Here is a 14710-nt window from a genome sequence, read left to right on the forward strand (position 1 = left end):
CAGACTTCTTCAGCCTTCACTCATCACTCATTTTTCTCAACTCCTGTATCAAATGTTGCCATTACCAGTCAGCTCTTAATTATGGCTCACTCTGAGTTGCTCTCTGTTTATTTACTGTGTGTTTGACTGGTGTCCCCAGTTATATTATAACTCTTCTGTGGTAGAAACAATACTTACAGCTATACAATGTAATACTCTTGTACAGTCTTGCACTCAGTGAAAACTCAATGCTTCTGATTTCCTAGGAGCTCAGGGAAATCTTTTGGAATTCTCTGTTGGAATCTCTCATAATAAAAACACAAACATGGGGTCATTTGGTGGAGATTATTTGAGAGGCTATCCAATATAAAAGTAAGAGTTGTGGCCTACTACTCAGAATATCACAATTCCAGTCTCAGCTCAACTCTTGGTAGCTCTTTCACCCTAGATGAGTTACTTTAACTCTTCTGAGCCTTAGTTTCCTCATCTATAAGACGGGGATAACAAATACCACCTCATTGACTTGCCATGAGAATTGGAGGTGAGACTAGTCCTGAAGATGTTTCATAAACTGTGAAGTGTTATTCACATACAAGAGATTATATTCTTCAGTATTAGTAGCTTTATTATCAATATTGACCAACCATGAATGACATCTCTCAGTGATCTTATTTTCTCCATGAGAAAAGAATGTAGTGGTCTACAAAGTTTCTTCTTGTGTTAACACTCTATGAATTTCTCCTCTTGGTGATGGTGAGAATGTGTGGGATTGGCCAAGTTGGCTGTGTGGGCAAGACCTTCCAAAGTGAGAACTGATGCTTTACATTCAAAGGGCTTATCACTCACATCCCACTTGCTAGCAACAGGATCACATCTCACGTGGGGGCTGTCTGTGTCTTCAGGGAAGAGGTGGTGTGGTTATATGAATCATGTTGTCACCAGTGCAGATGGAGAAATGCCACTCTCCATGAGCTTACAGTTCCAGTGACTCTTTCCTACACCACATATGTCAATTCACAACTGTATGCTGATGTCTTTGAACTCTTGTCCCAAAGAGGAAAAAATAAAATCTGAAGAGCAACATTTTCTCACTTTCCCTCTTCTCAGAGTGCAATTTCTTTTCAAGATACCTTCCCTATACCCCAAAACACAAATTCCTTGGTATTTCTCTCTTCTCTTGACAAAGAAAGTGGGAATGACGGCATGTTTGACAGAGGTGGAAGTGGAACAAACATATTCACAAACTGACTGCTAAAATGAGGTTTTACTTAGCATTGAACAGAAACTCTGAGTGTGCTAAAAGGTTCTGGAGATTTCCCCCAGCAGCAGAAGGTATAAACATGAAGGTGTTTATGACTGTGTTCCTTGACCTTGCTGCAACTTATTCTTGAATAAATTGAAGCAAAGTAGGCCATGCAATCACAGAGGTTTGGGTTCTTCTCTAGGAATGGTGATAGTTCTAAAAAAATAATTTTTACCACCAAAGTGCTCAGCTAGTGAAAGTCTATTTTCTTCTGAGAAAATTGTTCTTAAACGTTTAAAAATGCCTAACTTCTCCCCAGATTCCCAGAAATGTAGAAGCTAAATGGAAAGGTGAAAAGGGTTGGACTGGCTTTGGGGACCGCAGCACTCATGAGCACCAGTTACTCTTCTCTGAGCTATCGTTGAAACACAGGTTATTTCACAAATTATTCAATTTCTTTACCCCAAACTGCAACAGCTTCAAAATATCTATGGGAAATAGTTGACCTTCCTTGATCTGGACTCCAAGATCATCCGTAATTTGTCTCCAAACCATCTTTATGGTCATATCCCTTTCTCTAATCCTTAGATACTCTGCATCTTAGCCATACATCATCTATTATTTTCCTCAACTATTCAAGCAACTTCATATCTGTTTTCCTTGTAATCTCTAGTATTCCCCTATCTTGGAACAATCGTCTAGTTATTGAGATCTTTTTCGTTCTTTAAGTTGCCATTGAAATGCTCCTTTCTCCACAACATCAGTCTTGAATCCTCAAATGGAAAATTCACCCCATATTTAATGTTTGGTAGTTCACTATTTGTACTATTATTGGGTATTTCGTTCTGACTTGCTTAGAGGGTATGAAACATCTGTCTTCTTTTTTTTTTTTGAAAATAAATATTTTAATGAAGCAGATTTGGCTTATTCATTCACTCACTCATCCATTGAACAAAAAATGAATTGATCCATATTAATAAACTAGTGTGTCTGTGCCTCACTTAATTCCTACCTAAACATGTATTTATAATATCTGCCATCCCTTTCTGATAATAAGAAACTTGAAGGCAAAAATCACATATTATTCAGCTTTGAATTCCTTAGCTCCTTTTAAGTGGTGAGTGCTCATAAACATGTGGTGAATGGAGGGACAGATAACAGATGGATGGATGGATTAGACAATAACAGAGGCTGATGAAATAAATTATGAATTCAGATTATTATCTTTACCCTGCTTTAAGACAATTGCTTTTTCTTGGGACTATTGCAGTGTGTGTTGAATATCTGTTACTTTTATTACTTCTTTTTTTGTGTGTGTGCTTCAATGCCCTTTATTTGAGGCACAATCTCTTATTCATTCCATAGTATTCTGCTTGGTCCGTGAAGCTCAGATGGGCTTACTCATTCCCAATTTTTGGCACACGACCTAGGCCTAAGGGAGTATTCTGTTTACTCAAGTGGAGGAAACGGTTTTGGGATGGAAACAGGATCCAGGCTGAAACAATTAGACCTTCTCCCGAGACACTGAACAAAGTTAGTGGGGGAGACTTTCTGTTCTTGGAGATTGTGAGTATAAAGTTGATGTGAGCTGAAGTTACAACAGCCTTCCCACCTTCAGAGGAAGAGCTTATATGAGAATGAAGCCAGGCTGAAAAGAGTGAAATTGAGGGATAGAAAAAGAGAAAAATTGTGATGATGGCATGTGAATCATGAGGTCTAGTCAAGCCTGTAGGTCTCATGAGGTCTACTCAATCCACTTCCCAGGATGAGAGTAAATAGATCCCCCTACTTATTTTTTTTTTTTTACATTAGTTAAAATTCAATTACTGTTACTCAGAAGTAAAAGAATTTTAATTGATATAGAGGATTTAAAGAAATTATCCAAATATTGTCATTTTTTATAATAAACACTTGCATCTCTGAGGGAAATCACTATAATCAATTGGAAATGTACTCAATTACTAAGATAAGGGAAAAAAATCCCTCAAAAATTTAAAGTATATAAAAATCTGTAAAACCATGCCTTCCCTTTAAACCCTGAAAATCTCCTTTTCCCCTTTTTTCATGCTTTTTTTCTAGTTTATTTTATCCAGTAAAATTGACATACAGCATTATATAAGTTTAGGTGTACAACATAATGATTTTGATATATGTATATATTGCAAAATGATTACCACAATGTTTAGTTAACATCCATCACCTCGTACAGCTACTTTTTTTTAAGTTGCAAAGTCCTGCAAGTCCTTTTTAATTAAATCTCTTCTTTCTTTCCCAAAAACATCATTTATTTCCCTCTCCACAGCCACTCCTATGAGTCAAGCCAACATCCTTTCTCACCTCCACTCCAACAGCAGCCTCCAACTGGATTCTTGTCCTCTAATCTCTCCACACTTGATTCTCTGCCCAAGGCCAGGATGATCTCTTGAAACACAGTGTGTATCCTGTCAATATTTTACTTGAAACAGCATCGTCTCTCATGACTCTTAGAAAATAGTCCAGATCCTTCAGCTTAGTTTGCAGACTCTACTTTTTATCATTAGCTTTTTCAGCTGTCCCTTAGCCTTCCTCCCTTCAGCCACATTGACATGTTTTAACATTCCTTGAATGTGCCATACTCTTTCTTCATTCTAGGACTTTGCATATTCTTTTGTCTTTTCCTGGAATGCCCTTCCATCAATTATTATCTAGAATAGTTCCTACTCCTTTGTAGTGGGTTGAATAATGTCCCCTCCCCAGATTCATTTCCACCAGGAAGCTTGGAATAAAATCTATTTGTAAATAGAGTCTTTGCAGGAGAAATTAAGTATTGAAATGAGATTATATTGGATTAGGATGGGCACTAAATCCAATGAGAATGTCCTTATAAGAGACAGAAAAAGGATGTATAGAAACAGAGAGGAAGGCAATGTGAAGATGGAGTCAGAGATTGGAATGATGCATCTATAAGCCAAGGAACACCAAGGATTGCCTGCAACCACCAGAAGCTAGGAGAGGGCACTGGATAGTTTCTCTCTCAGAGGCTCTAGAAGAAACCTACCATGTGGACACCTTGAGTTCGAATTTTTGGCCCTCTGAACTGTGAGTTTACACTTCTGTTGTTTGAAATTAGCCAGTTTATGGGACTTTGTTACAGCAACCCTAGGAAATGAATACAACCTTCTTTAGGTCTCACCGTATATGATACCTCCTTTGGGAAGCCTTCACTAATATCGCCAGTCTGTATCAAATATCCCTTTGTTGTTGCCATAGGATCCTCTATTTTTTTCCACCTCATTGGGTTTCAATTTCCTGTTTGCTTGTCTTCCAGTAGGCTATACTACACAGCCTTTCACAGTTGTGTGCCCAGGACCTATCACGGTGGCCAGGAGATTAACAAGTTTCCATAGGCATGCTTTGATTGATTTACTCTATCTTATCCCCTCTGTCATTTTGGCACCTAGTAAAGTGGCTGCCACATAATAAGTGCTCAGTAACTGTTGCTTACTCAGCAATGGCTTCTGTCAGTTGGCTTGTATTGTTAGCAGAAGCACAGCCCATTGACTACGGCTCTCAGTGATCCTTATCCCCACTAAAGAGTGTAGAGCTTGTCCAGAGGAGGATATCTTTATAGAGCCCTTCATAATTCCACAATCCTTTCTCACACATAACAGAAGGTGATTGTCCAATAACCCTGTGAAGCATGTTTAACAGGTGTTCTTATGCCCAACTTTAGGGAAAAAAGCCAGATCTTATGACTAGACAGTCACAATAGAACTAAGAAGCTCTGATTCCATCCATATTCATTATTCCTGTCACTGAATCCTAAGATCTCATTAACATTGGGACAAAACATGCCAATCCTTCAATTATCCAATTAAACAAAATGCTTTTAGTGATCCTTGTGATAGGTTCAAGAAAAGCTGTTGGGAGAACTTAAGCAGATGAACAAGGAGTCAGGGGCAGTGGAATTCTAAGGGCATAAATCTCAGGAGAATTTCAAGGGACGGCAGGTGTCCATGGTTTTTATATGAACTCTTATTAGTCTTCTTGGTCATTTCCAAATTTGTCCTACCTCATTAGAAACATATTATGGAGCCAGAAAACTAGCAAATGATGTGAAAACTAAATGGGAAAAGAGGTGGAAAAATGACAGGAGAGTGCATATTTGTTGTGAATAAAGCAAGAGGAAAAGCAATTGTGCATTATGATGAATCAGTAGTCTACAACAGCCATGGAACCGGCCAATGCTGAGAGCAAGAGCATCTGAGAGTGCAAAGCAGAGAACTCTGGGAGTGGAGAGGCAGTCAAAAACTAGCAAAATGTTTTTTTCTTTTAAAATTTCCACTTGAGGGGTATTTGGAGGCTAGTCAGGCCTGGGAATCCCAGATTTCTCCTGAGATAAATAAATGATGTTTGCTCTCTTTGTGTCTGTGGAATGAACTCCTGGAAATAAATAAATATCTCCACAGTATATCTGCTAAGAGAAGAAAACTCCTGTTTTTATTAGTAAGACTGAAACATAGAATGTGTTGAAACACTATATAGTCTTTGCGAATGCAAAAACACAAGACAGTGTTTATGTTAAGCAGATTCAAACAGGAGGAGCAAAGAATTCTGCAGGCATTTACACTCCAGGCAGCACACCGTGTGGTTAAATGCAGAGGCTTTGCAGTTAGCCTGACTTGATAGAAACCTCGATCTATCACTACCCCATCTAGTAAATTTTGGACGGGTTCTTTATTTCTCCATGTCTCAATAGCCTCATCTACAAAATGGGGGCAAATAATATACATAATTCATAGGGATGTGATTAGAATAAAAGGAGATAGGATGTAAATGATGTAGAATAGTGCGCAGCACACAGTAAACACTCAATAAACAGGAACCCTTATTTTTAATGTCTATTGTTTTTGCAGATTCAACAATATAAGTAAAAAAGTGAAAGAGAAATATACACAAGAGTCAAATGCACAGACGTTAGGGACAGACAGACACTGTCCCTTATCGGCTGTGTGCTATCATGGGGTGATTTAATTTCTCTAAGCCTCGTTTTCTTCTTTGGTAAGACAGGATGCTACTATACCTTTCTCATAGGTTGTTGTGTCACACAGAACCTGTACTTGATGACCTGGCACATACTACAAGGTCTGCAAATGGCAGCTGTTTCCATTACAGAGTTGGAATTCTTATGTATTGGCTGTGAGAACTGATTGCTTCAGCAAAATACAAGGTGTCAAGCAGTAAAGTTTTTCATTCCATGGGCCACTGAGAGGAAAAACTGATTTAATTCAGCCTTTAAAGAAAAAAAAAAGAAAAGAACCTTTCTGAAAGAAGATAATGAATTTAAATTGTAGGGTAAAGCATATTTCTGTTTGTGTGTGTGTGTGTGTGTGTGTGTGTGTGCATATTTTACCTATAGATACCAAAGTGATAGCAGGTGTTCGTTTGTCAGACTTTATTTGGGGATGGAATGAAAACTGAGGTTGCACAAACCTCTGTTACGTACCTTTGAGATATTTCCTTTCTCTAAGAGACCTCTCAATCTCCTTCAAGGGCAGCTCAATGGATGCAGCCATGTGCTAGTGTGGTTACTGCAAGCCTATACACAATTTTGAAAAACTTTAAGAGGAGAGCATGGGGCTGGAAGGTGACTAAAATGTTTCACAAAATTCAGCTTTCAGTTGTATTTAAAAGCATAAGTTCAATATGAAACAGCATAACTGAGCATCAGAGTCTGATGGCTGAGGTCCCACCATTAAGGCAAAAAGGTTTTCATGTGGACGCCCTTGGAAGTGGCTTGAAAGCTATGCTGAGTCAAGAGTGAGGAAAGCTAACCAGTGCTTAGTAAGCACATGTGTATGCACTGCACTGAATATTTTCCCCCACTGATCCTTATCAGAAGGCTCTGCGGTAGTAACATTGTGGCTATTTAAGACCAGATACTTGGTTGCAAGTAGGCTTTGCTTTCAATTTCAGCTCTGCTACCTTCTAGCACAGGTGTGAATCTGTGCAAACTAAGCCTCCACTTTATCCTGGGGCTAATACATCTGACTTCCTGGGCTCTTCTCAGGACTGTGTAAAACAATGAATCTAAAGACTCTAGCCCAATGCCTGCCACATAGTAATTGGTTAAGAAAAGGGCGGCCGGCCGTTGGCACAGCAGTTAGGTGCGCATGTTCCGCTTCCTGGCCCAGGGTTCACTGGTTCGGATCTGGGGTTCGCCGGACATGGCACCGCTTGGCAAGCCATGCTGTGGCAGGTGTCCCACAAATAAAGTAGAGGAAGACAGGCATGGATGTTAGCTCAGGGCCAGTCTTCCTCAGCAAAAGAGGAGGATTGCCAGCAGATGTTAGCTCAGGGCTAACCTTCCTCAAAAAATAAGAGAAAAGAAGAAAAGGAAGTTCTAAGTCTTGCTGTTATCCTAATTTTACAGAAAAGAAAACTGTGGCTTAAAAGAGGGCAAAAACTGGCTAAAACTAGAAATCTTAATTGAGAATTTGGCAAGATGATATGAAATCCATGTTATCTAGAGGCACTGCCAAATTTCTCAATTCTCCATCCATAAGCCATGCTTCGGGAGAACTTCCGCGAGCGCTCGCTCACCCGTGTCCTCACGCTGTCACAGGGAACGTTCTCCCTCCGCACTGTAACCGCAGGAATACCTGCCACCTGCCTAATATTCACCATGTGGCAGGTTTTGTGCTCAACTTTTTATATACATTATTTTATTTCATCGCAATAATAACTTATGAAGCAGATATTATTTTTGACATATGAAGAGGAAGTAAGGGAGGCATTGAGAGAACAAAGAATTTGCCCCAAATTTCACAAACAAGAATAGTTGCAGAACAAGGATTTGAACTCGGTTTGTCAAACTTTAAAGCTCATGCTCTTAACACATTATTCCCAATATTAACCTGTAGCTTCTGTTATTTCCCCTTGGACCTGAGGCACTGAAATAAAATTCAAATATAAGAATGAGGAGGGAGTGCCCTTTTTAGGATCCATAGTCTTAGTAAATACAGACTGGATAAAATATGACGCATGTGTCGCCACAAGCCCCTGCTTTGGCATTCAAAGTGTGGCACTTTTTCTATCGAGTCTTGACGTAGCCTCAGAACTTTTTTCAACAGAGACTCACAGAACTTTGACCAATCAGAGTTAATAAACAGGATGGTTATTATTGCTTGCAATGTCAGATCTATTTCAATTGGCTCTTTTCATACAAGAGGATATTCATATCTTGAGAAGGAAAGTTACTTTCCCAAGATCACAGAATGTCAGTCGCAGATACAGCTTGGGAACTGATTCCAGACTTCCAGCACTTGCTCTTTCCATGAATCCCCATGACTTATCCTGAGCCGTTTTGCTCTATGAAGACCTTGCTTGTGATTGAGCAGCACAAGCAAGATGCCACGAATAGCGCACATCCTGTCTGTGTATTTGTGACCAAACCTCCAACTCTTGGCATGGATGGGATATACACTAAGTTTTAGTCAGTATTTCTATATGGTCCTGAGCTTCTTGTAAACCTGCCACTGAAATATGGCTCATGTAACCTGGTTTCATATACAATTATAGGCTGATTCATGTGCTTTGATCCATCCTACTTATAAATTGCTTCTCAAAAAGAAAGCAAGATAGACTGGTGGCTACTTGCAACATCTGAGAAGGTGTCAAAATGTACACTCTGGTGAAACAGCAACTGTAATAGTCACGATAGGCTAACTGCTGTAAAAAAACAATTCCAAAACCAGTGGCTTAATACAATAAAAATTAATTTTTCACTATCCAAAGCATGTTAGTGGGATGGAAAGGATGATGGTGGTGGGAGGCTGTACTTTATGCAGTCATTTAGGATCTCACGTAATTGTACATTGCAGGTCAATGGGAAAAGAAAAAGGAATTGGAGATTCCTGTGGGAGGTTTTTATGGGCCAGGCCTCAAAGTGATACCCACTTCCTGCTACTTCCGCTGTCCAGAACTCAGTCCCATGATCAAAATTAACTGCAAGGAAAGACGACAAATGTGGTGTCCAGCTGGGTGCCCAGCAGGCAAAAGTGTTGGTGAACAACTTGCTGGTGTCTGCAGACTTCCTCCCCATCGTTATTCACATGCACAGAGACACAAACACGCTTACAGAGAACTGGCCTGAATGAGGGGACATTTAAAACTTGGCCATGACATTAACGAGGAAAACAAATACCAAATCAACCTAGTATGTAGTTATCATCTGAGCATGAGCATTTGAAGCAGGGCAGGAGAAATATGTACCAATTTTAAATGTAAATGGTTTTTTATCCATCAATTTCATTTCTAGTTACTTATCTGAAGTAAGTGGAAAATGCACAGGATATATGTAAAAGGATGATCATTATAGCACTATTGGAATAGAGAAAGAGCAGATTAAAACACACATCAATAGAGGATCGATTAGGTAAATTATGGTGCACTTATATAATGTAGCACTTTGTAGCCTTTAAATATAATAAAGGATTTGCACTATAATAACAAGTAGGAAAATAACAAATATAATAAGTTCTACACATTCAGTCAGTGCCACCGTGGGCCCCCAGCACTCTGTGAAGGTTGTAAGGTACAGCTGCACAGCACAGCAGCCCTGGCAATATCTCTGTCAATGTCTATGCTTATATCTCTGTCTATATGCAACTCTTCCCATTTCTATTCAGTAGATAGTGCTTTACAAACTTGGAGAGCAAATATAGTCAATCTCTTTTATTCTACCCAATTCATTGCTGAAGTTCCCACATACCTTAATTGCAGAAAATTCAGAATCTCCTCTAAAAGCCTCTTCAATCCTTCTGAATAATCCAAGAAAGTTGGGAGCATGTGTTGCCCAGACATGGGGGGGGGTGGGTCGGTGTGCAGAAGGGATGATCAGTTTGGCTTCCACTCCCTGGGGGGAGTACGCCATGGTACACCGCCTCCAGAGGGAGTTACTGACGAAAGCTGCTCGGGGTCTGAGACAGTGTTGGTCTTCTCTCATCTGGCATCTTGTACAGCCCACCACCACGGAGGCCTGGAATGCACCCTCTCTCCTCACAGGGGACCTCCCTTAGGTGATGGGCAGCTTTTCTCTAATTTCTCAAGCAAAAATTGGTGGATTGTATTAACTGTCCTTGATTAGAGATTTTACTCCCCAATTCTTCCGAGGGACTGTGTCCTCGATGATTCCCGGCCATTTAGTCCTTGTAAGGAAGGGTCTCTGAAGGATTTCAAGGTGTGTTCACATGAGTCCTTCCTGGAGGAAGGGAAGGGAGAAAGTCCATCAATGAATAGTGATTCCAATATCACTCACACTAGAAAACAAGTGAGCAAAAATCTCACAAATGTAAAAACATGTCTTTATGCACTTATATAAAATCTTTCTTCATGTATCATATGTGTGTGTTATACATATAAATTTTTATGTATGACCTACAAGAAATCTATAAAATCTATATATGATATATGAAGAGAGAGACGTCTGGAAGGATATTCCCGAAATCATATCAATTATTGTCTATAATAGTGATGTTGTTTTGTTCATTTTTACTTATTTATTTATAAATAAAATACTTTGTTTATTTTACATATATATATTATTTACTGTAAAATTCCCCTTCCTTGTATTTCTATGTGCTATTTATTATCTTACTTTATCATGGCATGTGAGTAATTGCATGTGTATGGGTTCATGTTTGAGTTAATTTGTGTTTAAATTTGTTCTGGGTGCCTTGGCTGAAAGATGTTAGGACACAAATTATTGAATCATATGTTAGTGCTTCAAGGTGAAACAAATTGGGGATCTGAAGGGATCTGGGTGAAATGTAGTCGGCTACTTTATTCTCTAAGCGATTTTAATGATATGCCTCCTTCTCCTTCTCAGTGACAGCCACGTCTCTGTTCACCTGCCGTCATCCTAGTCCTCTCTCTCCATCCTTTATAGAGAAGTGTTAGCAGTAACCAGTTGTGGCGATATCACGTTAAACCCATGGGAATGATGTCACTTACTCATGAGGCCACAAACAGCATGCTGACCAGAACAGTTGGACACCTGCAGATGGTGTGGCTGTAAGTACACCTCCCCAGAGAAATGAAATGCAGGCAGAGATCTGAGTTAGGAACACTGGGGGACAAGGGCATATTACTGTTTCACTGTCCCCACAGAACCTGGCAGTGCTTGCACATAGTAGGCCCTCAATGAGTATTTGTCAAACTGAATTGACCTGAATTACTTTGTTAATTATAAATTAATCTGCTTCTTCCAGGGCTTGCAGTATCTCACTGTTTTCTCTTTTCAAGAGAATTTTCACTCTTTCAAACGAAGAAAATTAAGGCCATCTCCAAGAATATCTGGCACTGTTTAATGTAACTTCAGCAACATAAATGAAAAGGTTTCCTGTTGGCTCTTAGTTAAAAAAAAAAAAAAAAGTCAACGCTCTCTCAGCAAGCAGTCCACTGTGAGCTGAAGAGAACGAGAATGCTGTTTGGGGAAAGGCTCCTGTGAGACAGAAAGATGTGCAGGTGACTGTGTAAATTGATTCTTCTTGACAACCCTTCCCACGTGGGAGAGTTGCCTTCCAAGCACATTATTGTGTTATCAAAGCCTGCCAGAAGCAGTGTGGCTGAGGCAAGACTCAGATCTCGAAACCCTCTGGTTTGAACGTGATGCGGGATCCCTGGGTAATCTGGCTTCTGCCTGAAGGTTTAGGGGTTCTGAAGCCCTTCCTTGAGTCCTGGCTGTGGCTGGCAGAGCTGATCTTCATGGCTCCCAGAAGTTTCAATCCAGCTCAAGGTGGGCTGTGCAAACTTGCCTCTCCCACCACCCTCTGCCTGTGAGCTGCTGTTGACTTGAGTTCTCTTCTGATTTAAGTAAGTTTTTTTGAATTAAAAATAAGCTTTATATCCTAATACAAAAGTATATTTTTATTGTCAAAAAATTAGAAAATAGTATAGTTGAAAGAATGAAAATAAAAATACCCATAATATCACCAAACACACACACACACTCACATGTGTACATACCACATGGTTGAATTTCATATATTAATATATGGCTAATATAAACAAACATATAGTATACATATATACTAATCTAATATTATCTTAATATATGAAAAAAGGTACTATAATTTGGCTCATCTCCCTTTTTTTTTTGGTATTTAGTTTGCATTCAATTTAATCAGGGAGTTGATGGCTAAAAAAGAGGCAAGGAAGAATCTCCACTGAAGGACTTTGAAGGTGGCCAGAGGGACGTTTGGAGTGTGCCAGGAAAGTGTTGCCTAGAAGTTTTCAAATCTCATCCACCTTTGTAAGCACCAGTTCTTTTCAAGTTACTACTCTTTCATTTCCAATTAACTAATTACCTTTCACAAAAGATTTAAGAAGATTCTACAAGGATATTCCCAACCTTTTAGAACTCTATTTTGAAAGACAAGTATTTCAATGTCTATGTGTCTAAAATTTTAAAATTTTAAAATAATACACACACACACACACAAACACTACTTGGGATCAGTAGCCCAACTTAGATCACCACTTTGAATCAATTTCTCCTCCGCTTGTGGGAAAAATCCCCTCATTGGTAACGTCAGGGGAGGACAACATGGGGTTTTCTAAAGCTAATGTTTTGAGGTTCTATTAAATCGAAGGTTTTAAAATCTCTAAAAGTTTCAATCCATATTTCTTAAAAAGCATCTTGGGGAGAGCAGGAGGAGGAGCCCGAGCAGGACGCGGCGGGATGTGAAGTGCCCGACATAAGCTCCAGAGAGTAGCCTTCCATGGAACCCAGCAGAGGAGCAGACGAACATGAAGTTCAATCCTGCCATCCAAGCTGCCATTGACCTCATGGCCGGGGCCGCAGGGGGCAGCCCTTCTACACACTGAAGGTGAAGATGCAGACGTTCCGCAAGCTGTACAGGGGCCTCACCGACTCCTGCCTGAAGACCTACTCCCAAGTGGGCTTCCGGGGCTTCTACAGGGGGACCAGCCCGGCGCTGATCGCCAACATCGCCGAGAACTGCGTCCTCTTCATGTGCTATGGCTTCTGCCAGCAGGTGGTGCGGAAAGCGGTTGGATTAAACAAGCAGGCAAAGCTGAGTGACCTGCATAATGCGGCTGCCAGTTCCTTCGCCTCCGCGTTTGCTGCCCTGATGCTCTGCCCCATTGAGCTTGTGAAGTTCCGACTATAGACCATGGACGAAATGCAGACGTCGGGGAAGATAGCCAAAAGCCATAATACAGTTTGGTCCCTCGTGAAGAGTATCCTTAGGAAGGGTGGCCCCTTGGGCTTCTACCACGGACTCGAGCACTTTACTTCGAGAAGTACCGGGCTATTTCTTCTTCTTCGGTGGCTATGAACTGAGCCGATCGTTTTTTGGCATGTGGGAGATCAAAAGATGAACTAGACCCTGTCCCTTTGATGTTAAGTGGTGGCGTTGGTGGAATCTGCCTCTGGCTTGCTGTATACCCAGTGGATTGTATAAAATCCAGAATTCAAGTTCTTTCCATGTCGGGGAAACAGGCAGGATTTCTCGGAACCTTTATCAGTGTTGTGAGAAATGAAGGAATAATGGCCTTGTATTCTGGACAGAAACCTACTATGATCCAAGCGTTCCCTGCCAACGGGGCACTATTTTTGGCCTATGAATACAGCAGAAAGTTGATGATGAGCCAGTTTGAAGCTTACTGACGTGTTCTGGCGAACCTAGATCCAAATACAGGCGTTTGAGGACTGCAATTATCTCAAGGTTTCATGGAGTACAAGAACAATGTGGAATTATTTTGATTTTGTGGGAAATTTGTTGCTGTCTTCTCTTCTTCTGCTTTAAATCTTAAGCTTTATGGAAGGACCTCTATTTTACATCATGTAATTTCTGCTCATAATTGTATTGAAATCGAAAAGTTACTGCTCTTGTCCTTGGTGGGACTTTCAGGGCGAGCTGCTGGCCCTGTGTACTGAATCTGAAAGGCTAAATATGGTTATATCAGGGCTTTTGCGTAACCCTGTATGTGTACATGCAGTCTGGATGGTTATGTGTCGTGAGTGAAGCACAATTTGGTTCCATGTTTGATCTCAAATCTCACCAGGAAAACCTAGAGGCGTAACCATGTTTCATAAAGATGGTTATAAATGATTGCTTAAGCCATCCTATATGCAGGGTATCTTTTAAAATCTGCTTAGCACCTGTACTATACTAAGTGGTTAAAGTTTTTAAAAAGTTTTCCTGTGTTGCTTGAAAACTAAAATATCCATCTGTTTGTTCATTTTTTCTTTCCCTTGCCCGGTCATCAAACTAAAAAGCTTCTGCACGGCAAAGGAAACCATCAACAAAACGAAAAGACAACCTAACAATTGGGAGAAGATATTTGCAAACCATATATCTGATAAGGGGTTAATATCCAAAATATACAAAGAACTAATACAGCTCAACAACAAAAAAACCAACAATCCAATTAGAAAATGGGCAAAAGATCTGAACAGAGATTTCTCCAAAGAAGATATAC

General features: G+C 40.1%; 1 pseudogene; it reads left to right on the top strand.

Moving 5' to 3' along the window:
• Nucleotides 1-13012: 13012 nt before the first annotated feature.
• Nucleotides 13013-13895, top strand: LOC100147148 (mitochondrial ornithine transporter 1 pseudogene; annotated as a pseudogene).
• Nucleotides 13896-14710: the final 815 nt, after the last annotated feature.

Source organism: Equus caballus, chromosome 14, assembly GCF_041296265.1.
Source record: "Equus caballus isolate H_3958 breed thoroughbred chromosome 14, TB-T2T, whole genome shotgun sequence".
Lineage (NCBI taxonomy): Eukaryota > Metazoa > Chordata > Mammalia > Perissodactyla > Equidae > Equus > Equus caballus.